The sequence below is a fragment of the Mustela nivalis genome (genome assembly GCF_964662115.1).
Source record: "Mustela nivalis genome assembly, chromosome: 9".
In the NCBI taxonomy this organism is placed as follows: Eukaryota; Metazoa; Chordata; class Mammalia; order Carnivora; family Mustelidae; genus Mustela; species Mustela nivalis.
The window spans coordinates 87,094,325-87,121,760 of NC_139028.1; the positions used below are offsets into that span (position 1 = coordinate 87,094,325).

General features: G+C 39.0%; 1 long non-coding RNA gene across 1 annotated transcript in view; it reads left to right on the forward strand.

The window, feature by feature from the left end:
• The first annotated feature begins 9,056 nt into the window (after positions 1–9,056).
• Positions 9,057–27,436, forward strand: part of LOC309840801 — a 34,895-nt gene continuing 16,515 nt past the window's right edge. The window contains exons 1-4 of the long non-coding RNA XR_014298800.1: positions 9,057–9,122; positions 9,408–9,519; positions 11,824–11,891; positions 19,564–19,757. This is a non-coding gene — a long non-coding RNA (uncharacterized lncRNA). The remainder of the gene's footprint in view (positions 9,123–9,407; positions 9,520–11,823; positions 11,892–19,563; positions 19,758–27,436) is intronic.

Consider the following 27,436-nt stretch of genomic DNA (forward strand, 5'->3'; position numbering starts at 1 on the left):
CTCAATGTGCGAAAGGAATCCATCAAAATCCTTGAGGAGAACACAGGAAGTAACCTCTTCGACCTCTGCCGCAGCAACATCTTCCTAGGAACAATGCAAAAGGCAAGGGAAGCAAGGGAAAAAATGAACTATTGGGATTTCATCAAGATCAAAAGCTTTTGCACAGCAAAGGAAACAGTTAACAAAATCAAAAGACAACTGACAGAATGGGAGAAGATATTTGCAAACGACATATCAGATAAAGGACTAGTGTCCAGAATCTATAAAGAACTTAGCAAACTCAACACCCAAAGAACAAATAATCCAATCAAGAAATGGGCAGAGGACATGAACAGACATTTCTGCAAAGAAGACATCCAGATGGCCAACAGACACATGAAAAAGTGCTCCATATCACTCGGCATCAGGGAAATACAAATCAAAACCACAATGAGATATCACCTCACACCAGTCAGAATGGCTAAAATCAACAAGTCAGGAAATGACAGATGCTGGCGAGGATGTGGAGAAAGGGGAACCCTCCTACATTGTTGGTGGGAATGCAAGCTGGTGCAGCCACTCTGGAAAACAGCATGGAGGTTCCTCAGAATGTTGAAAATAGAACTGCCCTATGACCCAGCAATTGCACTATTGGGTATTTACCCTAAAGATAAAAACGTAGTGATCCAAAGGGGCACATGCACCCGAATGTTTATAGCAGCAATGTCCACAATAGCCAAACTATGGAAAGAACCTAGATGTCCATCAACAGATGAATGGATCACGAAGATGTGGTATATATACACAATGGAATACTATGCAGCCATCAAAAGAAATGAAATCTTGCCATTTGCGACAACATGGATGGAACTAGAGCGAATCATGCTTAGCGAAATAAGTCAAGCAGAGAAAGACAACTATCATATGATCTCCCTGATATGAGAAAGTGGTGATGCAACATGGAGGCTTAAGTGGGTAGGAGAAGAATAAAAGAAACAAGATGGGATTGGGAGGGAGACAAACCATAAGTGACGCTTAATCTCACAAAACAAACTGAGGGTTGCTGGGGGGAGGGGGTTTGGGAGAAGAGGGTGGGATTATGGACATTGGGGATGGTATGTGCTTTGTTGAGTGCTGTGAAGTGTGTAAACCTGGTGATTCACAGACCTGTACCCCTGGGGATAAAAATATATGTTTATAAAAAATTAAAAAATTAAAAAAAAAAGGTCAATTAAACAATAATTTTTATGAGACAATCAATTTCCTTTCTGTTGTGCACTTTTCTGTGCTATGGAACAAATCACATTATAAGCAGTGGGAACTTAGAGAAGGACCATAACAGACATGAGTGAATAGTTATGAGTAAGTTAGACTCTTGAAGAAGCAGAAACCATGGGTAAGCAGAGACTGGGATTGAAAAGGAAGTCAGGTAGAAATACGAGAAGCAAGAGACAGAAGGAGAAACAGGCAGAGATGGTAGCTGAGAGCTTAGCCACTTTACTGACAGCCTACCTGAGACTAAAATCCCCAGACTTGTGCTGCTGAGGTCCCTAGAGTTTCAACAAGTACAGAATTAATTTTTGTTCCAGTTTCCTTAGGTATGCCCATATTTCAATTTCTATTCATGAATATCTGGCAATATTTCCTTACCTTATTGCCACAATTATTTTTATAACCTAAATTAGACTGAATGGAACTCTGTATTTTGCCACTAAAATAATATAACATCCTTCATTTCGTACCTCATCTAATATAAGAATATCCTCTATAGCATTCTGGAAAATATACAAGATTTGGGGTGCTTGGGTAAATCAGTCTTAAGCATCTGCCTTCAGCTCAGGTCATGATCCCAGGATCCTGGGATTGAGCCCCACATCGGGCTCCCTGCTCTACTGGAAAGCCTGGTTCTCCCTCTCCCACTCCCCTGGCTTGTGTTCTCTTTCTTATTGTCTCTCTCTATCAAATAAATAAATAAAATCTTTAAAAAGAAATACCTACGAGATTGAGGTGTTCTATGACGTCACTAGAAGAACCACCCCATTAAAAAAAATTTTTTTTCTTTTCAGCGTAACAGTATTCATTGTTTTTGTACCACACCCAGTGCTCCATGCAATATGTGCTCTCTCTAATACCCACCATCTCGTTCACCCAACCTCCTACTCCCCGCCCCTTCAAAACCCTCAGATTGTTTTTCAGAGTCCATAGTCTCTCATGGTTCACCTCCCCTTCCAATTTCCCTCAACTCCCTTCTCCTCTCCATCTCCCCTTGTCCTCGATGTTATTTATGCTCCACAAATAAGTGAAACCATATGATAATTGACTCTCTCTGCCTGACTTATTTCACTCAGCATAATCTCTTCCAGTCCCATCCATGTTGCTACAAAAGTTGGGTATTCATCCTTTCTGAGGGAGGCATAATACTCCATAGTGTATATGGACCATATCTTCCTTATCCATTCGTCCATTGAAGACCCACCCCATTTTTAATCAGTCTTGAGACAGTTTTCTACAAATCTTATCCCTCCATAATTTTCCATATTCATCTTGATCCACCCATTGTCCTTGAACTCTGTTACAAAGTGGGTTTTTGTTTGTTTTCTTTTGTTTTGCCTTTGTTTTTGTTTTTAATTTTCAGTTTTCCTTTATGGAATTTGTTGTAGCTCATCCTTAAGCTGTTGTTATCTTGAAATTTTATTTCCATTTTGGAATGCAACCCCTAGTAATTGACTCCATGAAGACTCAGTTCTTATATGTTGGTGGTGTCTCATGTATTCATACCACCTCCTGATCCTAAATTCTCTTTTCAAAGTTGTTCTATCTTTTACCCATTTATTGCTATGACCGAACTATCTATATTGCAGCTTTAAACTTAAAAACTTAAAATTTTACTACTTTAAGCCTTGAACTTTGATCTTAATACTTAGATGAAGAATAGAAGTTTTGGAAGAAAGCAAAACTTCTGTACAACCTAAGGAGATATCTTATGAAGAAATAACCTTTCTCTTGCCTTGGTAAAAATGTTGACCACATGTATTTCAATTCAGTTTATGTCATAAAGCTATAAAGCTAAAGACTGCTTACTCACAGAGATGGTTATGGAGGAGTCTGTGTCTATCAGACTTCATGCCTTTAAATTAAAAAGGCTATCACCACGTCATTCAAACAGAGGTAATAAAACATGAGTATTAGGTGGACCTATGGCTTCGAACATGGCAATTACCTTGCCTCTCTTGCTTTTCTTCTGTCTCTATTGTTTGCACTCATTACTGTTCAATTTCTACCCAGCTCTAGAGCTTCGTATATTTGTCTCCAATGTTTTCATGTCCCAAACTTGCCAACATATTTGCTTTCTCTGTTCTTGGTGGTTGGGATGCCTGGGAAAATCTTCTGCACTCCAGTTTTTTTCTGGTCCTGGATACTCACAGTAGCTACCTGGCATTCCTTCACTTCCCCTGTTCCTAAGAACATAAAAACCATGAAAAGTGAAGTGAAAGTGGTAACTTGAAGAAAGTTCACTACACTGTTGTTGCTACCTTGCAAAGGAGCTGTGGATTCTTGGGAGGCCTCAGAGAGGCCATGGATGGCTCTGAAAAAAAAGAAAGAAAAAAAAAAAAAGAACCTGGGTTTTAATCTACCTTTGACCTGTAAATGTTTACATCAGATTATCTCCTAGAAGTCAGAAAACAATATGGCTCTGCCAGTGGATGACACATGGATGAGGTTCAGACAAGGTATGAAAACAGATCAGTGGCCTTGTGCTTGGCAGGCATTCTTATTACCTCCCATAAGAATGTAAACTTGTATTTTGTAAGCTCTACCTTTTTGAATATTGCTTATTTCTCTTTGCGTGTGTGTGTGTGTGTGTGTGTGTGTGTGTGTGTGAATGTGTGTGTTTGCTTTCATAATGTCCTTATAAAATTTCACCCATAATCAGTTGAAATACGAGTAAAAAAAAAAAAGGGTCACGATTCCATTTTGTTTTTTAAATATTTGTTATTTAAATAAATATTTGTTAATACTTCCTACATGTCATGACTGTGCTCAGTGCTAGGGTTAACAAGATGAAAAAGACAGATACAAGCCCTGCCCTCACAGGATATAAAGTCCATAAATGTTTTGTAGGACAAAGAGAGGAGGGAAAGCCAGAAAACTCAAAAGGACAAAGCATGTAAGAGTGACAGAATCCAAAGAGAAAAGAGACATCTTAGAGACTAAAAACTGAAAAATCTTTGTACAGTTCCCATTGGCTTCCTTTTCTACAGTAGTTGGTTTTCTCAAGAGCACTCTTAGCTGGGCCTTCAAAAGATTTTATTCAAAGTGATTCTCTTGTAGTCTTTAACCCTGCCTGCTTTGTATACAGAAGGTTTCTTAGTAATTCTAATACAGGTTCTATCCAGTTTGCCTCTAGTCTCTACCCATATGTAGGTCCACCTTCATGTCTCTTTTAACGATGAATGTTATGACTGGCCTGAGACTATTCACTTTCATCTTTGTAACTTGTCTTAGTGAGCAAATTCCTCTTTCTAAAAAAAAAGTAACCAGTAGCGTGACAGTAAATATTTAGTCCCCAGCTCTATGAAGAAGAGTATGTGTAGGTATAGATATATATAGTATATATATACATATTTGTTATAAATTTTAGCAACATCAAGTACATGTATTACAAATAATAAAATATATGATATTTTTGTCAAAAATTCTATATTGGGAACTAATTCTCACAGAGTGTTTGTTTGTTTGTTTTTGCTAAACCCTTTCATCCTTACCTGCGCTGTGGTTTCAGTTGATGAATGACTGTAGTTCTGACTTGAATGCTCCCTGGTATTTTCATTTCCATTAACTAGTAATACAGAAGAAGTATGTTGGAATTTTATTCATTTCTCAGTGATGACTACAGCTTATTTGCCGAATTTGATAAAAGTTTTAGAGTATAGCGAGATTATTTTCTCAAACACTTATAGACACAACATGCTGTTAAAGTGCAATCTGTGTTATTAACTTTTTCTCCAGCACATTCTTAAGTCTCGATAGTCAGCAAAACAATAAATCAAGCCCTGACTTATATTTCAATGCTGTGGATATGCCCACCGTGGCTGATTTTAAGCTACTAACCTGATAGCACTGAATGTAGGCTTAGGAAGAGATGTCTGGCAATATACCATTAAAGTATTTCCACTTTACAGCTATCATAGGTGTAAATAATCTCAAAAGCACATATTATATCAAACATAATAAAATTATTAGGAGTGGTGGGTTTTAAGGATTTATTGACTTTGTTTTTAACATTATTTAATTATAAATTTATATAATAAAATTTTTAATAATAGTTATGTATAACAATCAGTTTGCCAACTTCCTGGAAATTTAACACCAAACTGACTCCGGCATACCACTCAGTCTAGTAACCCTTTGGTTTTAGCAGAGTTATCCTCAGTCTTAATTCCCAGAGCAGACTGAGAAAGAGTAATACAATCAGTGGTATGGCTTTGCGATTAAATATTATTGTTTTACATCTTCATCCCTATTTTGAGACTTTTAAGATTTTAGAACTCCAATTTGCAAGCTGTGTGCAATTGTAATTTGAAGCCTATGCAGGGACTTTGGATGCGCTTTCTTGGTAGTAAGCTTTTCACCTTGCAGTGGTTTCAGAAGAAAGAAGAGACACTTGGTCCAATTTGCACAGTAACTCCCTGCTGCATAGATTTTAGTCCCTGAAGAGGTCCTTGAAGCTTTGTTCCTTTAATGGGAGCAGAGACTTGTGGCAAATGGGGTGAGGGCTTACCTGGTTAAGAAGCAATCTTTAGACAGGAAGAAGAGCGAGAAGGAATGGGTCTTCTTTGCTAATGTCAGAATGTTTTTGAAATTCCAATCTTCTTGAAAATGAGTGATTAAGGAATGAACTAAAAAATAGGTAGTTCTGGGGGGGAAGAATGTCACATTATTGATAAAATGGTAATCCAGATGTCAGCTAAGTTTATGTACTCCTTGAAAGTTTAGAAGAATTGATCTAGGTTCTATAACCCATAACCATGTGGAAAATGGCTCTAGAAGAAATGCAGCCATGCTGACATCTTGATTTTGGAAGCCCGTTTTGGACTTCTGACCTACAGAACTCTAAGACAATAAATGCACATTGTTTTAATCCCTTGAATTTGTGGTAATTTGTTGTAGCCCAAGAGGAAACTAATACACCCTCTTTTCTATCGGCAGGGATTTGATGTAAAGGTTTTCCTATGAACATAAAGGGCAGCACAGAATTGTTGATGGGTTTGCTTTTCAATTGCTCCAATTTTGGGGAAAACACTTAATATCCCCACAAAGTCTCTATCTGTGGCTTTGGTGATGTAGTTGGATTTTGCTCTCTGATATCCCATGCACTAAATGAGAGGGGTCCTTTTTCCTGGAACCTCACCATAATATCCCCTAAAGTTACTAAAGTAGCCAGGGGAATCACCATCATCCTAAACAGCACAAAGCCACAGCTCAGGCTGCTCGGCAGTATCTGTGTGACAGCTCCATTAGAGGGGTGTGTCACACAGCCATTATCCAGTCACATCTTAAGTGCAGCCCGCTGGGCTCAAATACCACTTTAGGAAGCAACAAATAATTTTCTGTTATTGGAGAGGGTCGCTGCAAGTCTCCTCCTGCTCTTTGGCACTTGTTTCCACAGCCCATTGCTGTTACAAAGTGAAAACCCAGCATTAAACGTTTAATTCTGAAATATATTTTCTCAAGAGGTGTTCATTTGAGCTCCCTGGATTTTGAAAGTTGTTTTTTTTTTTTTTTTTCCTCCCCACCCTTGACTGCAAGCTCTCTCAGCCCTAGGCACCCCTGCTGCTGGTCATTGAAGGATAAAGGATGGAATGATTGCTTTCTAGAGTGGGTAATCACTGGTCTCAACACTCCATCAAATAGCATCATCTACAGAGGGCAAGTGGGGAAGCTGTTTTTACTTGCCTGATGGCTGAAGGCTGTGGCTGCTACCTCTAGTCAGGAGCTCAACTTTCTCCTGCACACTGGGTAGAAGTTACCACACAAACAATTTCAGGTAGAGATAGGAGACTAATTATGCCTATTTGGGAGATTTAAAAGCATGCTTTGGTGTCATTCAAATCTGGGTTGGAATTGCAGGGTTTGTAGTTCCTAGCTGTGGATATTAGACAAGGCATCTCTTCAGGGTCCTTGCCTGTTGAATGATGATAATACTTCTCTTTTGGCAGGGTCTTATGAAGACCTCAGAGATAATATGTGGTGTAAAGTGCCTAGTACAGTGCTTGGCATTGTACTGAAGAACTACTCAGGAAATTCTAATTCTCATTATTAGTAAATATTAAAACAGCTTCTGAGTTAGTCTCCTCTTGCATTGGTTATTAGTTTATCAGCTTCATTTTTTTCAGATGAGGAAGGTAGAGCCCAGGAAGTTTTAGCAACTTGCTCAGGTTTCAGATGGCATGCCACTGGCCAGAGCCAGTTCATTTTTGCTCAGTGCTTTGCAAAAATGTGGCTCAGCATCATTTGGTAGCTTGATAGAAATTCTGAATCTTAGGGCCTATTATAAAGTCAGCATCTCTGGGGACAGAACCCAGGAACTGATATTTTAACATGCTCTCCTGGGGTGTCTGGGTGGCCCAGTTTGTTGAGCATCTGACTCTTGGTTTTTCCTCAGGTTATGATCTCATGGGTCATGAGCTCTAGCCCCACGTTGGCTCTGTGCTCAGTGGGGAATCTGCTTGAGGATTCTCTCCTGCCCCTGCCCCCTACTTGTGTGCATGCATGTGTATGTGCATTCACTCTCTTTGTAAGATAAATAAATAGATCTTTTAAAAAATGCTCTTCTGGTAATTCTTAAGTTCAAGAGACACTGTTTGAACTCATGGCCCAGATCTCATTCCAATATAGCTTGCTGACCTTCTAGCTTCAGCTCTAAGACGTTGCTGTCATCCTGGACAATTTAATCTAAAGCTAAACTGATATAACTGACCATGTTGAGACCCAACAGGAATCATCCTCTCTCCTTTTCCCTCTTCTTCCTGTCCACAGATGGGCATACTCATGTGAAAGTAAAAATGCTGCTGACTAGCCCCGAATCAGAAAATGTATCAGCTATAGCAGAAGGACCACTAGTAGGAATCTCTTTGGTGTGACACCAAAAAGAAAGAACTGTGCTGCTGGAGCAATGCAGTGCGCATAAGGGGAAATATGTGCTTTGAGCTCACTCCATGTTGCCTGGCATTTGGCAAGATGGTTGGAGACAGCCAGGCTATGTAGTGGGTGGCAATGGCGGGAAATGCTGTTGACTCATGGGCCTGATGTCAGATATTTAGATGACTGATTGATGTTCAAAGCTCCATCTGCTTATTTCATCAAGCCTTAGAGACTTCCTCTTGGCCTTTCCATTAAAACCAGTAACTTTGGAGACTGTATAATAGTGATTGAGAGCCTGAGCTTGAAGACAGGCCGATTTGGTTTTGAATCTTTTCTCTGAAGCTTGCTGCAAGATCCTGGACCCTACATTTATTTTTGAATCTCAATGTCTTTATCTCTTTGCAGGAGGAATTAGCAAACTTTTTCTGAAAACTTCTATCTCAACTAAGCAACCCTGCCGCTGTAGCATGAACATAACTATAGCTAATACGTAAATGACTGGTGTGGCTGTGTAATGAAACTTTATTTTTACAATAGACAGCGGGCTGGATTTGGACAGCAATTTGTTGTTTCTTGGCCCCTACTCTAGAGCAAATAATGGCATTTTTTTACATTTTTTTGAAGACTAAATGTGATTTTATATATACACATATAGAGGATACATATATATCTTATATAAAGTATAAGTATATAAAGTATATAAAGTATAAGTATATATATATGTGTATATATACATAAAGTATAAGAAAAGTATAAGTATACAACAATTGGTACTTATATTTGTAGGCTATATCAAAATGCCACATTGGTACATATTTGAAAAGTGAGAGCTAGATGACAGAACTGATGTTCTGAATAAGGGCAAGGTTATAAATCTTATTCTTAATTAGCTATCCTCCCTGTTAGGACTTAGCGATATTTGAGCTGATGAAGATGATGATGATGATGATGATGATTATAAGAAGGAGAAGGAGGAGAACAGGAAGAACACATATTAAGTACGTGCTCTAATCTGGAATTATTAGTATGTTACTTGTACTTTATTTAATTCTCACAAACAACCCTATTAGTTGTATACTATCTTTTGCCCTCTTTTATATACAAAGAAATCAAGGCACAAGTTGAATAATGTGCTTAGTATCTTTGCTGAGATAGGAACTTAGTCTTGTCTCAGAGCTAACTCTCTCACCCATTAGGCAATACGGCTTAATATTATATAATAATAATAATAATAATAAATATAATAATATAATAATAATAATTATTATTATTTTATAATACAGCCTAATACAACTCGAAGGCACACTGCCCTGATAATACGTACTGAGTACTAAAGAGAAGAAATGCCCCAGTGGATGCCTAGCCCACATGGATTTCAACCCTGAGCAATTTGAGGTATGCTCTTGTGTGGGGTTTCCAACTCCTTTGCTGTCTACCCCTCTCTATTCTCTCTTTAGTCTCTACTTAGGCCAACCAGTCTGAAGTCCCTTTTGAGGATTTGCTTTTGACTCTGCACACTGGCTCTATCTCCCTTGCTTCAAAACATCATAGACACTCTCATAATGACCCTGCCAACGTCTCTGCTGTCTCCCATCAACACTCTTCTTTTTCACCAGAACCCCTGCTCTTTTACTGGGTACTCAGTAGTTCTGAATGGAGACGCAGAGACACAGCAGATGAGATTCATTCTCAAGACATCAAGTAGGATTTTGCCAAAATATGTGGCAAGGAGTTTCTAAAAAGTCTGGTGTCCTGCCTCAGCATTTACTGACTACATCTACAGCTGTTTGTCCTGTGTCCCATGTCTGTGCTCCATCTGCTCATGAGTCTTAGATTCTCTGATGGCTTATTTTTCTCTCCCAGGCAAATGGAGGGCAGCGCTGAGGACTGGAGAGGGATTATAGGATTCTATTCATATTCTCCCTTGCTCTGGTGATACGTCCTGGTATCAAGTTTCTCCTGGTCTGTGATATCTTGTAATCCAAAAAGGAATTTTTTCTCTCACCCCGCCCCCACCCCATACACACACCAAAGGGCCACAGCTAGCATGCACATTCTTGTTTCAGCTGTTAATTTGGAGGAAAGTATGACTAACCATGCCTACACTTATTGAAAGGTAGCAAAGCAAAGAAAAATAGTTTAATTATAATGTCACGATGCTGGATAATAATAATGACAATAACTACATTTACAGGGTTCTCTATGTGCCAGGCACTGTTCTAAGGTACTAGACGTCTTTTCTTACCAATGACAAATTCATTAGTCAAGATCAAGTGCGATTCAGCATTAAGAACATAAAAACTAAATGGCCAAGAAGAGGGAACATTCAGAAATTCAGACTATTTATTAATATGAGGATAGAAACATTAAGGTCAGAGGAGGAGTAAGAAGTGCTAGGAACAGAATAAATTATAATATTGGAAACTCTGATACATGCTGGGCAGATATCTTGGTGACAAGGTTCTGAGGAGGATAGGGGGTAGAAAATAAGAAATGTAAGCTTTGTTGAATACTTAATAAGTGATATGTATTTCCTATACAAAATGTGATTTAGCTCTCCCCTACCAACACAATCTTGGTCAACTTGGGCTGACACACGAAAACACCATAGATGGGGTGGCTTCAACAACAGACATTTATATATCATAGCTCTGGAGGGTGGAAGTCCAAGACCAGCGTGCCAGCATGGTTGGGATCTGGTAAGGACACTCCTCCTGACTAGCAGCTGTCCATCTTCTCACTGTGTCTTCACATGGCCTTTCCTTGGTGCATGTGCATGGTTAAAGAGAGAGAACTCTTCCTCTTCTGATAAGGTTACCAATCCTGTGAGCTTAGGATCTCACCTTTATTACCCATTTAACCTTAACTACCTCTAAAAAGTCCTTATGTCCAAAAACAGTTACATTGGGGTTACAGCTTCAAGATAATGAATTTGGGAGGGACACAACTCAGTTCACAGCAAACACTATGAGAAAAGTAGCATTAAGTTTATAGTTGAGAAAACTAATGTTTAGAGGAGGGGATAACTTGTCCATGACCTCACCTATAGGATATGGTAAAGGAAGGTTCAAACCCAGGGACTCTGACTTCTGAGTTTTCCTTTATCCCCAGCCACTTGGGGGGATAGTGTGGGCAAGTCCATGGGACCCCTCTGTGGTATTGGGGACTGAGCTAAGCCTAATGGACCTACTCCTGTGTTAATTTTTCCCAGCAAGGTATGGCTTCTCAGATGAAGAGATAGGGAATGTGTTTTTTCTTTCTTTCTCTCTCTCTCTCTCTCTCTCTCTCTTTTTTTTTTTTTTTCTCTGCCTTTCTTAGATTATTGGTTCAAGCAGACGATCAGCCACTTTATAGAGAAATTAGTGGGCTCTGGAGATACTGAGAGGACTTCTGTGATTTTCTCCTGTCTGTGCCAACGAGAATGAGCTTTTGCTGTTTCTTTTTCACCCAATGCCACCAGGATTGTTAATGAAGCCTGAACCTTTCTGGTGGCAGGGTGACTATCTGCCCTCTAGGCCATCTATCTGGTTGACCGTAAGTAACCTCTCATTGTCTGTGGCAATAAATCCAAGCTGGGAGCCTCTCTGAGAGAAAGAACTTTTACAGCCTCATCTGTCTTCTCCCTAACGAATCTTCAGAATGTCTTTTAGCCATGCCAGGATTTTGTAGGTGATAACTTATCTCTCTTTATCCATTCAGCTTTGAAGTTTGCACATGGGCATTGTTCACCTCGTCAGGAAGAATCAGCTTTTCCATGAAGAAAGGAGGTGAGAAAGCTTCAAGCTAGGTCAGCTGTGGCCACATTCTTCAGTGTGAGTTCTAGACAGATAGGCATGGGAAACTAAGAATAGATGCACAAATAGACCTTTAAAAAGGCACACAGAAAATGAAAATTAAGAGGGAAATATAGTGCCATTTCCTTTTATCATACTGGTAAAATAATTTTTTTTTAAGATGGCAAAAAATTCAGTTTTGGTGAGATTGCAGTGAAATGCTTAGTGTATTAAATTTCACAGCTTTTTTGGTGGGAAATATGTTGTCATATTTCAAAAGTCTTCAAAAAGTGCTCACCATTTGGGAAAAACAAATCAAATCAAAACTACAGAGAGATACCACCTCACACCAGTCAGAATGGCTAAAATTAACAACTCAGGAAATGATAGATGTTAGTGAGGAGGTGGAGAAAGGGGAACCCTCTTAAACTATTTGTAGGAGTGTAAACTAGTGCAGCCACTCTGGAAAACAGTATGGAGTTTCCTCAAAATGTTAAAGATAGAACTACCCTGTGACCCAGCAATTTCACTACCAGGCATTTAGCCAAAGGATACAAAAATAGTGCTTTGAAGGGGCATCTACACCCCAGTGTATATAGCAGCAATGTTCACAATAGCCAAAAATATGGAAAGAGCCCAACTGACTATCGACTGATGAATGGATAAAAAAGATGTAGTATATACATACAATGGAATATTACTTAGCCATCAAAAGAATGAAATCTGACTATTTGGAATGATGTGGATGGAACCAGAGGGTGTTATGCTAAGTGAAATAAGTCATAGAAAGACAAATACCATAGGATTTCACTCATATGTGGAATTTAAGAAATAAAACAGATGAACCTAGGGGAAGAGAAGGAAAAATTAAATAAAATAAAAACAGAGAGGGAGGAAAATCACGAGAGACCCTTAACTATAGGGAGTAAACAGGGTTGCTAGAAGGGAGGTGGGTGGGGTGTGGAGTAAGTGGGTGATGGGCATTAAGGAAGGCACTTGTTGGGATGGACACTGAGTGTTATATACAAGTGAGGAATCACTAAATTCCACCCCTGAAACTAATAATAGATTATATATTAATTAATTTGAATTTAAATAAAATATTAAAAGGAAAAATAAATAAAATGGTAGAAAAGAAGAAAGCACCTACTCTTTGGAACAGGTGCTCCACTTTAAAAAATGTATTCTAATAAACTAATCATGCACCTGCACAAAGATTTTGCTGTGAGACATTTATTATAACAATTATAATAGTGAAAACTGGTATAACTAACTGCTAGCAAGTACATAATTAAGTAATTTGTGGTACATTAACTCAATGGAGTAATATCCAGAAATTGAAAACCTAGTATATTAAATATTTGTTGACATAGAAAGATACTTATGATACATTTCAAATTAAAAATAGGTTAAAAACAGTATATACAGTATGATTTATTATACATACTATATGTATTATATACATTTAAAGACTGGAAAGTTGTATGCCTAAGTTACTCTGTAGCCACAAATGGTAACATGATTGTAGTTTTCTTTGCGTTCCTATATTTTTATTAAAAATTTTAATACAATTAACGGGTCTCATTTTTCTAACAGAAAAAAAGTTTATGTTATAGTTATAGGAAGTTGGGATGCCTGGGTGTCTCAGTCAGATAAGCATCTGCCTTTGGGTCAGGTCATAATCCCAGGGTCCTGGGATCGAGTCCTGCATCTGGCTCCTTGCTCAGCAGGGAGCCTGCTTCTCCCTCTGTTTGCTGCTCCCCCTGCTTGTGCTCTCTCTGTCTCTCTGACAAATAAATAAAATCTTTTAAAAAATAAAGTTACAGAAAGAACCAGTATCTTAGAATGTACACAGCACCAAAGGCACAGGTATAGAATCCAGCCCTACTGAATGCCCCAATACCACCCACCCACTTTTCTTCCCCCTGTCTTATCTTCTCCTCTGCTTTCCCTCATGATACAGCTCCTTTCCTTGGCTTTCTGTGACTCTGCACAGTCCAATTGGGTGAAATTGTAGAAACTTTGATAAATTGTCTACAGTTTAAAAGGAAGACACATTTACTAGGATGATTGGAACCATGAGAAAGGAGAAACTTATCTTTATTTATAACTCAAGAAAGCCAGAATTTTTAACTCCTTTGGTTACAATGGAGAATCATAACATCTAAACTCTGGTTAGTGTCCAACTGAGGACAGTACAACAAGCAATTTCTACCTTGACTAGTAGTCCTACACTTATATGATTATTTATATAAGGGTTTACAACCTAGCAATGAAATTATGCTCATTTCACCAATATCTTTGCAATGAATTGTACTTCCTCTTCAAGAAGAAGTCTTAAAATGTTTTGAGGTTAACAACTCCAATTAAAGCAAAATTACTCTCCTTAAAAATATTAGTTTTGAGAATAGAGGTTTCAAATGAAGCACATTTCATGAACTAACTTGTATGTATTCAAAATATTAATCATTGTGATCTCAAACCAAGTGATAACAATTATTTGAATTCTGGCACGGACTTTATATTCTTGCATTTATTTAAAAACATTTTTGTCTCTATAGGATAACACAAGACTGAGTTTTGCAATAAGAGCATTGTGTTGTTTTCTGTCACTTCTATTTTCTCATCTGGAATTAATTTAAATGAGTATCAGCCTAGCTCTCCACAGGATCTAATCTGTTTACACCCACTAAAGCTAACTGAACTAATTTCATTACGTCCTCATTGATGCTGCCATGCTTCTCCATGTGAGGCACTGAGTTCACAGTTCTGAGGTGGGCCCTGGAATATGCAAGTCTGAGGTGCAGAGGCTGTGGTTGTGTTCTTCCCGGCTCTGTAGTCCTTCTTAGCACATGATTTCTGCTCACTCTGATTCTTGATACATTAAGTCAGTCATACACACCTGGATACCTCATCTGATTCTCAATAGCTCTGACCCCATGAGATGGTATTTGTGGATATTCCTAGGCTTGATCTCCTTATTCCCTCCTTAGGCTACAACCCTCCCTCCCCTTCCCTTACCCAGGGTAGGCATTGCTAATCGAACACAGTACTCTGTTCCTGCTGGCTGGGTGCCGTCTCAGATCATTCCCAGTCGAGCTCCTCCAGCAGTCATTACCATTTGCAGTGGATGATTTACGTGAGACAAAATCAACTCGCCATTTCTGGACTGATTCTTCTAGCTTTTTTTACTTTGGACAGCTGCTAGTATAATATCTTCCCCAAATTTAGAGCCTTTAAAACACAGTTCCAGTACAGGCTGCTTGGTTGGTGCCTCAGCCCCTTCCTCTACAGTGGATATCTTTAATTAATTGAACTTGTAAGTTTATTTTATTTTACTTTTTTAAAAAATTTTTTTATTTTTTTATAAACATATATTTTTATCCCCAGGGGACAGCTTTTTTTAGATTTTATTTATTTATTTGACAGAGAGAGATCACAAGTAGGCAGAGAGGCAGGCAGAGAGAGAGAGAGAGAGAGAGAGGAGGAAGCAGGTTCCCCGCTGAGCAGAGAGTCCGATGTGGGGCTTGATCCCAGGACCCTGGAATCATGACCTGAGCCAAAGGCAGAGACTTTAACCCACTGAGCCACCCAGGTGCCCCTGAACTTTTAACTTTAAAATAAGAGCTTCCAGATATCAAATCCTTTACTCAGAAGCCTCCTCGGCACTTGAGACCATAAATTGCTAAATGAAATAGTCAGCTATTTAAGCTACACTCCTTCACTCCCAGATACATTCAGCTCTCACCTAGTGTTTATTGCCCATGCCCCATACCAAATGTGCTGATGTTGAAGACATACTTACATAGGACATAGTCAATACCTTCACAGAGTAAATATGTATAGAGGTTCACAAATTACCACAGGAAGCCAAACAAGGCATGTGCTTAAAAGGGAAACTAAGTGCTGTGGAAGCCCAGAGAGAGGTGTTACTTTCCACCAAAGGTTGAGGTGTTGATCATAGAGGAAGTAGCAATCAAGATGCACATAGATTCTGATGATTATACGGTGTGTGGCATTATACATGCTCTTACCTCTCGAAGCCTCCGGCTCCTCAAATGCCAAGTGAGGATAATGTTGGTCACTCTGCAGAGGATGGCAGCAAGAATTAGACAAAGATAAGAAAATGAAGAGAAACTCAAGCTGGAACACTGTAAGTGCTCAATAACTGTGAACTCTCTGAATGCCCCCAGAATGAGACCAGGAGAAAAAGAAAAGCAGATTTTTATTTACTGGTCACTCTGTGCAGACGACCCTGCACCTGCCTTTTCCTCCTCCTTCTTTCAGAAACACTTGCAGTGGTGCTGGGGAGAGGAAGAGAAAGAGAATGAAGAAGAAGAGGTAAAGTCAAAGAAAGCTTGCAATAGATAAGGATGGAGGAAGATCAGGTGTTTTGAAGGACTGGACTTACCTTTTCTGGGGTTGAGATGTGATGGCTAAGAAAGAAGGTTTTTTGTTTTGTTTTGTTTTTTGTTTTATAAGGTTTCATTTATTTATTTGAGAGAGGCAGAGACAGAGCATGAGCAGGACGGGTAGGGACAGAGCGAGTGGGAAAAGCAGACTCCCCACTGAGCAGGGAGTCCAATGTGGGGGTTGATCCCAGAACCCCCAGCTCCTGACCTGAGCTGAAGGCAGGCGCTTAACTGACTGAGCCACCCAGGCACCCCAGAAAGAACTTTTTGAAAGGGCATCTGCAATCTGGTCCATGGGAGATGTCAAGTTCTTCTTTTACGTGCTCATGTGGCATTGCAAGTGTAGTAGTTTTAGAATTTTCTCTTCCTAAACCCCAGAGACCTCTCTGAATATTCATCTCTACACAGTGATAAATGTCCTCTGTGGAATTAGACCCTTAGAGTTACCTCTGTGTTAACCAGCACCCCACCCCACCCCACCCCCAATCCATCTCTCCATAATACTCCCAGACTGAATGACCTACTATTCACCTCACATATAGTCCTAATGCCATGGAAACAACTTTGGTGTCTTAATTCAGTAGATCTCAATCCTGGCTGTACTTTAGAATCACTGGCCAGTCAGGGGTTCCTTCCCCCCACAGGATTTTATTTTAATTTATCTAAGGTGAGACCTTGTCCTTAGTCATTTTAAAAGCTCTCCAGGTGTTTCTTAAAGTGCAGTTAAGGTCAAGTACCACTAATTTAATTGAATACACTTTGAGGGGAAAACTTCAGCCATAATTTGCCTGTTGATTCTAATATACAGAAGAAGAAACTGAAGAAAATTAACAGAGAAAAAAATTGTCTGTTGAGAGCAAAATGTTTGCCTTTTAAAATAGCTAGGCTAAAGAAGCAGCATTTATACCAAGACTATGCATAAATAGATATTTTTTTGTCAAAAGGCTTGCTTATTATTTGGGGCATTATAAAGATAGAGAAATTCCAAGGATTTGAAACTGGTCCCAGGATTAGAAATTTGGAAGGATTTGTGTTGAATTATGAAATTAAAACATGGCTAAGTTTAGCAAAAATAACTTCCCAATGAGTTATTGCTCAATATTATCTTAACACATTAAATCTTGGCCTCCCTAAAAGGGAAATTGAACAGCTTTATGAATTTTTTTAATACCTAGGGCTGGGCATGGATATGCACATAGGCAAAACAGTTCAGATGACTTAAAAGGGCTTAGGGAGACAGATCACCTATATATTTGACTCAGTAATTTTACAGATGAGTGAACCAAAGGTTAGGGAGTGGGAGAAGTTGTGTAAGGATGCAAACTTGAGGCCAAACCTTTTACCTTTTGGTCCATTTCTTCATGATGCTGAAATTAAACATCAGTATTTATCAAGTATCTATCATATGCCTGATTCTAACAGGAGTCCTTTTCCTGAACTTGGGCACAAAAATTAAGAAAAAACCTAGGTAGTAACTCAGACCCTCACTTATTCATATAGCTCAAAAAATTATTTTGGTCATGCCAGGTACTGAGCAGGATCAGGAGCAAGATAAGTGATGTTAAATCACATGTCCTACTGACTCTTTTGATTAAGAGGAATAGGATCAGAACCTGGGTGGGTTTGAACCTGAAGGTCAAGGTTAAATGGCATCAGCAGGATGCAAGGATGGGACAGAGTCTGTCAGGTCACTCCTATGTACACTTCTATTTCATCCTCAATAAATCAAGTCTATGGATATAACATCTCCCAACCTTTTCCCAAAGCAAGACAAATCCAGGCAACTTCCTCTGGGAAGAATATTGCCAAATATAATATAGGACACTAGCTAAATTTGAATTTAAGATATATAACAAATATTGTTTTAAAGTATCAGTGTTTCTTATATTGTTCCCAAATACTTATATTTTAAGAAGTATTTGTTGTATGTCTGAAATTCAAATTTAACTGGAACCTTCTATTTTTGATTTTCCAAATCTGGCAAACTGATCTGGGAAACTCCTCTGGACCTTCTCCCCCCCCCATAATCTATCTTCATTTCCATTCTTCTTTGTTCATATAGGATTTAGCACCTGGTGCCATGTTAGTTATTAACACTTTCCCCATTTCCCCATTTTGCTGTATAAGGTATAGGCCTCCAGTCAGCTGGTACAAGTTGGCTCTCAGAAAAGGTTGATTGCATGGGTGATGAATGGAAGAAATATGTCTGAGCCTAAGAGTGTGGCTGGTCCAGGACAAACTCCTTTTTGCTTTGGGAGAAGCAATTCCATGTGCAGCTGACACTGGTGTCACATGAAAATATTTCTGAGGCTGGTCTGAGTTTTGTTATTCAGAACCACCCTCTCTATTCTGGCTTTCTAGAAGCACAATGAAGCAGCTTGTGATGCCTTCCCACCCCATGGTGGGTCTGGGTTTGGGTTGTTAGGCCAGCAGAGTTGAGAGGCACATCTTGCGGCAGGCGCTTCTCTAACTGCTCTCGAAATGTCCAAAGGCTCTGTCTGCCTGCTGTACCTCAAAGCTGCAAACCATTGAATCAGATCCCGTGGGGGGTGGTGAGTGCATAGGTTTCCTTTGACTTTATATTCTTGCTGCGTGAAAATGTCAGAAATTGATAAATTTTAGAAAAAGGAACTGGAGACAAAAAAAAAATACTTTGAATGCTGACTTATTCCCATTGTCATAAGCAATTCGTGATTCACCTGCATGTTGATACCTCCTGGAAAGCCTATGTCATGTTTCCATTTGTGATTTTTAGAAATCAAGTCTGGCTTTTTGCTTTATGAGTACAGGGTTCACAGAATTGACTAGCATTATCTGGGGACAAAGATAAAAACATTAGTCCCTTATGTAAGTACAGAATGAAATAATTTAATGTTGTATGTAAAACACCCAACACAATGTCTGGCCTCAGTAAGGTCAGTAAGGATTTTTAGTTACGTTAGGCATACAGTGAGGGAGGCACCCTATGAGATTTAGTAATATATATATTACATAAGGCAAAACCAGCACTAGAACTCAGCTTGGCTGGTCCTCAACCCCAATAAACAGTTCTATCTGAACAGTGATGGGTTTTGAATCTCCTGGGTGATTCTGAAGACTTTACTCTTAATGGGAAGAATGTGGAAACCGATCTCCTAGATTTACAAGCACAGATCTTCACATTTGGTTGTGTTAAGGACATAGGCATCTCTTAGTTTCTCTCTACTTCTCAGATCTGGCAACTTGTGCCCCCCCCCCCTTTTTTTACCATCCAGTGTGAAGGATCCTATGAAACCAGTTGAAATTTGGACTACACTGTTTTTACTGTGAGCTGCTAAGTTTGGGAGTCTTGTGGACAGAATCCAGAGTGAGCCACCCCATGCTTAGTTCATCATGTGACCTCTCTTCCAGCACTTCGGATCTTAGCTTTTGGGCCTGAAGACTAAGAATGGAGCATCAATAATTAAAGGTACAATCACAGCTGAAGCTTCCGTTAGTTATTTTTCTTCAACCCTGACATTTTATGAGTCAACAAAGACAAAGCCATCAATATGAAACAGATTATTTTTAGCAGTTTCTTAACCAGTGTGCTCTAGCTTTAAATTAAACATTTGACGTTGGTTATTATTAAAATTCTGAAAATTCTGAGCAGAGAGGAACCCACGTTAGTACAGTAAACACTGGGCTTTCATCACCTTGTTTTGAAAAACATCAACTCACTCACTGCTCCTACCAAATACAACTGTGTAAAACTAATGGATTGTGGATTTGCTAAGGATTAGTTGTTCAAGGTCAGAGTCTGAATATGTGGGTGTAATTTGCATGGTTGAATATTACTGTAGACTTCAACCTTTTTAGATGTGCAATACCTTAGCATTGATACTATGTTATTATCATTTGATTATATGAAGTTTATCCCATTCCCTGGTCAACACCAAAAATATGGCATTTACAAAGTTTTAAAGTAAATTACCACTTTTGCTTTGAGAATTTTGCTACATCCTTTGCAGTATGAGATAACTAGGACAGCCTCTGGTAGCATGAAACTAGGGTTGGGAATCAATTCTATTGGCATGATGTAGGGGAAAGAACACTGATCTTGGAGCCAGAACACCTGATTTCTGCTATTTACTGGCTGTGTGTCCTTGGGAAAATGGTATAGTGTTTCAGAATCTTTTATTTCTCATATTCTAATTGAAGGGATCTGGGTTAGAGCAGTAAGATCTAAATGTTCTACATCTACATCTACTTCTGTATTGATATGCTTAAAGTCACACATGAAGAAGGGGAGGAGGTCTTAAAGTAGGGATATTAAACTCCCCATCCCTAGCCCACTTCAACTAATCACTGTCATTTGTTTTACCTCTTGAGCTTCTCCTAAAGATTTTGCCTGAGAGAAGTTCCATTGCCAAGAAAATTTGAAAACCACTGGACAATAGGAGTTCCTGTTTTTCTTTTGGTTATAAATTCTATTATTCTAGATGTCAAATTAGTATTGAAAATACATCATTAAGGGGCGCCTGGTGGCTTAGTGGGTTAAAGCCTCTGCCTTCGGCTCAGGTCATGATCCCAGGGTTCTGGGATCGAGTCCCACATCAGGCTCTCTGCTTGGTGGGGAGCCTGCTTCCTCCTCTCTCTCTCTGCCTGCCTCTCTGCCTACTTGTAATCTCTGTCTGTCAAATAAATAAAATCTTAAAAAAAAGAAAAAATACATCATTAAAACACTGATGGTTTTTAACTACATCATTCTGAGTTTATTTTGTGAAAAGACACTTGGATCTCAGAGAAGCCTGAGCACTCTCATTCATTCAGTGCTGTGTGGTGAATAGGAGCTTAGGCTCTGTGTTCCAATGGCCTGAGTTCAAATTCAGCCCCAGACTCTTGCAATTACCTTGAACAATTCATTTTGTGCCTCTCTGTGCCTTAGTTATCTCTATAGGTCCTATTGTCATCACCTTCTATAAAGAGAAAACTGAGTCACAAAGAGGGTTTTGAGATGAGGAAGATAACAGTTTCCATCTCATGGAAATGAGTAATGATTAAATGAATTAATGTGTATAAAATGCTTATCACAGTAACTGACACAGTATGTGTGGAACAAATATCAATTATTACTATAAATTCATTTATTTTATTTTTAAAAAATTTATTTATTTGAGAGAGAGAGACAGAGAGAGTGAGCAGCAAGGCAGGGCAGAAGGAGTGGGAGAGAGAGTCTGAAGCAGACTACATGCTGAGCAGGGAGCATGACATGGGACTCTTTCTCAGGACCCTGAGATCATGACCTGAGCCAAAAACCAAGAGTGGGATGCCTAACTGACTGTGCAAGCCTGGAATCCCATAAGATCATTTATTTTAAATATCCATTGTGCATCTGTTACATGTCAGTCATTGTGCTAAATTCTAGAGCTTCAGAGTGATTACCACATGGTCATACCCTCATGAGCATCCTAGGCTAGTGGGAAAGAGAAACCATAGGGACAGCCAAGTAAAGACTTGTAAAGCAGTGTGATGACATATGCTAAGGCTTTGAGGGAGGTGTTTATACAGACAGAAGGAAGAACTGATACAAAAGAGGTACTATCTCATGAAACACTCTCCTTAGCTCAGAAGGGGTGGAACATGGGCTGTGGGAAGACAGCAAGGGATAAAGAAGGAAAAGGACAGACTGGGTTTGGATCTTTAGTAACTACAGTCTGACTGGTCCCTCTAATTTGTTAGCTTTCCCCTGATGTAGATGCTGAGGTGATGAGCATATTAGGAATGCGTATATTCACTACCAGCTCACCCCTCCTCCACATCGTTTCTAGCATCCCATCCAATTGTGAGGAATTATAGTGTATAGCCCCTTGCCAAGTCAGTGTCTGAAAGTTTATACCAGCTTATATGTTTTATTTATTTATTTATTTATTTTTAATTTATTTTTAATTTATTTTCAGCATAACAGTATTCATTGCTTTTGTACCACACCCAGTGCTCCATGCAATCCGTGCCCTCTCTAATACCCACCACCTGGTTCCCCCAACCTCCCACCCCCCCCCACCACTTCAAACCCCTTAGACTGTTTATATGTTTTAGTTATTCATTGAAAAGTCAAGGATTTCAGATAACTTCGAAACAAATCCGTTGCAAAAGAGAGGGTAGGAGAAAAGCTAAAAATCCCATAGTCTTGTCTAATAACATGCCATCTCTCTGAAAGCTAAGTGAGGCCCTCATACCAGAATCTCTGCTGTCTTTAGTTAAAGAAAAACTCAAGCACAGGCCTAAAGAAGAGATTATGTGGGAAAGTTCAGTGAAAAAGAAAAATACATTTAAGCATGAAAAGGTCCTTGCTGAGAAATGAGCCGAAATATAGCACTACTTTCTCTCCTTTGGACTCTACCCTTCTTTATGGCTCACCAAATTCCTCAGACATTGGCTTCTGAATGCACAAGGGGTGCCACACTTTTCATTAGTGTTATTTAGACACATGGCATAATTACTGGTCCTGTCATATCTTAGAGTTTCAATAATATACTGTGAGAATAAATGATCAATGAGCAAACAAAAGACAGAGAGAAACACAGGTGACTATCCTGGGGGCTATTTGAGCCACCACTAAATCCCACAGGTATCGAAAGGACAGGGGTTGTGGCTTTTGCTGCCCTTTGTGGCCACCAGAGAGCTTTATGTGTACATAATCAGTTCCCTACTGGACACACTACAGGGATCAGTGAGTATTTAGTGAACACTTTGATTTCTTGGTTTGTGTGTCACCTGGGTTAATAGTTTCTACTGTGAGACATCACTAAGGGGAAACATATATACTCATTGTAAATAAATGTAAGGAAATAATGATAAAGCATGAAATTGAGGCTCATCCAGTCTCCTGACTCTTTAGGCTGCCTTTAACTTTATCTCTGATTTGTGCTATCTGCATACCTTTCCCTGAAAATTCAAATATTTCCAAAATGTGAGGATGTAAAATGCAAAACCTATCCTAATCTTTACTTACCAAATACCTCTGAACCTTCTCTCTCGACTGAGATCTTTTCCATTCAGTTCAAGGGAGTCAGTACCAGACACTGCCTCTGTATTTGACATTGAGCTGGCTTATTGAGGGTAATACAGGGGAAGCTGAAGACTCAGTCTCTGCTCTTCGGACTTTTGTAACCTAGTTTGGGGATGAGGACATAAAGTTAACAACTGGGGAACAGTTAGAAGGACACTATGATAAAGAGCTAAATTGTGTTTTAGAGTTCAGAGAAAGGACAAATCTTTACAAAGTGGTGTGGATGTTACTCGGTTATCTTTAGTTTTTTACCCCTAGCCACCTCTCCTGGTGACTCCAATGGATGCAAATATTAGTGTTTTAAGGTTCTTAAATCTAATGACATTTTGTCACACAATATAAATTCTCAGTCCCCATGGAAACTGTAGTATAAGGGTATGTGTTGGGGTGAGAGGAACTTAATTTTAATCAGTGCCCAAAAAAGAGAAAGAATGACAGTTGACACACTTTGAACATGCATTCACATGTCCACCTTTTATTTATTTTATGTATTTTTATTTTTTAAAGATTACTGATTTATTTATTTGAAGGAGGGAGAGAGACAGCAAGAGAGGGAACATAAGCAGGGGGAGCAGGAAAGGGAGAAGCAGGCCTCCCATCCATCAAGGAGCCTGATGTGGGACTCAGTCCCAGGACCCTGGGAGCTGAAGGCAGATGCCCAATGACTAAGCCACCCAGGTGCCTCTTTATTTATTAATTTTGTAAAAATATTGTATTTATTTGAGAGAGAGAGAGAGCGAGAGCAGAGTGAGCAAGTGTGTGTGTAAGAGAGAGAGAGAGAGAGAGCATGAGCAGGTTGAGGGGCAGAAGGAGAGGGTCAAGCAGACACCCTGCTAAGCAAAATTAATTTCCTCAGATTGTGACCTGAGCTAAAAGCAGATGCTCAACTAACTGTGTCACCTAGGCACACCCTCACATGTCCCCTTTTTAAAGAAACATATAAATTTGGTTGTTTTCTTCATGGATATATGCATCTCACTGGATTATAAGCCCTCTGAGTCCAGGGACAATCACTTATTTTTATTTTTCATACATAGCCTGAAACTTAAATATCTAACAGATGCACTCAATAGTATTTATTGAATTACGTCTATATCCTAAAAAATTGAGCAACTATGTTGGTGATTATCAAAGAAATGATAATTTCTCAAGTCTCTAAAATCCCATTCCTGACTATTTGTCCTTTCTTTTTGTACTGACCTCACTAAAATTTCCCCGTTTGGTCCAGTTATCTTGATTAATTAGAGATTTATTTATATGTAAGAGCTGCTTACTTCCCATGGCCCTTTACTAAAGGCAATAGTTCTTGGATTAATGATCTATGAAAAACCAAACATCCAAATTATTAATCCACTTCAGAGTCTTTGTGACTCTGAAGATCCCCACAAAGAACATTCATAGATACCTAGATACTGTGTATGGCTATGGCCTACATTCTGCACTGTCTTGCTTTAAATTTTTTTTACTCAATTTCTCAACTTTTCTGATATTAGCTACTTCTTATTTCTTCTCTTATGATTTATGCATTCCGTATTCTATGATGTGGAGGGAGTAGAGAGAGTGGTGGAGAAGCTCTGTCTAGATTCTGTCTGTGTAGTTTTGCATCTTGACTCTGCTATATGACCATGGGCAACTTATATAACTTATCTATTTCTAACTAATAGGCTTGGCATTAATAGTAAATGAGACCTGGTATATGTTATTTTGCCCCTCATATGTTCTCTGGCATTCTCCCTTGCTTCAGATTCACACCCATCCCATAGTCTCAAGGAGATCGGTTGAATCTGCCCTGCCCTTGGACTCCTCCTTTAGTATAACAGATGTTCTCCCCACTCCTCCTGACCCTGAGCCTTTTCTTTTCCTCTTCTGCTGGGTAAAATGGGAAAGTCTGTATTGAAGGTTACAAAGGATAATAGTTCTTGAGGAGTGTTTCAGACCTCTAGTGAACATACATATACGTGTATATGATAATTGTCATCATAACTTCTAGATATGGCACTTTCATACTTCTTTTCCCTAATAATAAAAAGGTCGTTGTAACTAACTATGTAAATGGTGATTTCTAGCCCGAAGAAATATTAGGAATACTTTAGCAAAGGTAAAAAAAAAAAAACCAAAACTATTTTTCCTTTAGTTCTTTTTAGTCTTTGGATGATAGTGATCTTCTAATTTCCATGCCAAGATTTGACGTTGATCAAAATTGTGGCCAATCCCAGATTTTTTCCATGGCCTGAAGTCTTTAAAACACTTAACATCATTGTCTCTTCCCAACTTTCTAGCACCTGACAAAATAATTTTAGAGTGGTCATTGAATCAGTGATCAGGTATCATATTGAGTTGTGACTTCACAGTCTGGAGAAATCATAACATGATCACAAAGAAAGACATTTTGGGGATTTTTCAGGCATCAGGAACTGTAAATATGGAGGACCCTTGAAAGCGTCAGCCTCCAAGTTCATTACATGCCTCAAGTCTGGGAACTGGGGCTTCAACAATCGTATAGGAAAGATAAGAAAGGAGGGGTGTTTGATGAGATTCTGACAGTCTGCCAAATTGGAATTTAACTTTGTTGATACATGTGATATTCTGGGTAGAACAATTATCCTTTTGGTTAGAAGTAATAAATATATTTTTGTTTAAAGGAGGGTGGTTGGGATTGTTAACTTTTTGCCTGTGGCAAGCCCATAATGTAAACCAATGCGGTCTGGATGGGAGGAAATAATCAAATACAATCGTGAGTTCCTAATCCCTTAGGAACAGAGACCCATGATATAGAAGCTCAGGTACTGGCTGTGAATGGTTACACACAGCTACTAAGTGTCAGAGAGAGCATTCAGATCCAGGGCTGTAAGACCCCAACACTGTTCTATTCTACCTTGTCTCATTCTGGAATTGATTCTAGAGCCAAGAATAACCTCAATCAGCTTCTGATCCAATTATTTCATTTTAAAGATAGGGAGATAAGGGCTAAGAAATGCCCATTTACTTGAATGAAAATCTCACCTTGTAAAATACTTAGACCACATCTTGGGGTTAGGGGTGATCCAAAAACCTTGATTAAAACGGAGGCTTGAATATGATCCCTCTGCATTGGTGGTAGGGCTTCCATATTTAATATTTAATTTTTTAAGTTTTTCATGGATGCCTGATCTCTTCAAATGGATTTGATCCTGTGCATGTGTAATGTGAACAATATTTTTAAATGCTTTTAATGTGCTCTTTTCTTCCACTTTTCAGTGTATATGACTTTCTCTCCAGTAAGTTCAAGAGCTACATCTATTATGTATTTCAGCAAGAATGAAAAGAAAGATAAAATTCAGCATCTGGCATCCCAATTAGGGTTTTTCAGAGCTCTAACAATACAATGGTCTTCATGCCCAAGTTTGTTGAGGGAAACTAATATACTGAATATCTTGTATCTTCACTTTCTCCCCATCTTGCCTATTAATTATTAATATGTTAAGAGTCTAACCTGGTAGGTATGATAATGGAGTTTTACAGACATCCTTAATATATAGGAAGATCCAGGTGGAAATACTCATATCAGTTAGAGGGATTTGAAGAGGATGAGGAAAGAGAGAAGTAGAAACAGCAGATGGTTAGCCATGTGTCGTAGTCTTCCTCCTTTAGAATGAAATACCAGGGGAGAGAAGAATGTTAGAGGGGTAGGAGGGAATGCTGAAGGGTAAGAGATTTCTGCTCCCTCTTCAGTTAGGATGGTAGAAGGTGAATTCCTTATAGACCATCTATCCCTCTTGCAACTAAGCATCACAGTTTGGTTAAGTGGAGGGAAAAACTGGGGTGTAGCCCTCTCAAACTATTCTTACTTCTCATGAAGCTTCAGTAAGAGTCAGAATTACCCACATGTCCCTGAGATAGGATGTGGAGGTTACTGGAAATTTTGTCTGGGGGCTTTGCCAGAAGGGATTCCTGGCATAAAGAAAAAGTGGTCCTATAGTTGAGGACTTCATGGGAGTAACAGCTGGCTCTTGATGGAGTCTGTGAAATTACCAGTAGTTAAGTCAGCATGGAAGATACCACACCCTGACCAGGGAAGGGAACACACTATGAGTTTTACCAGTTGCAAACTTTGGCAT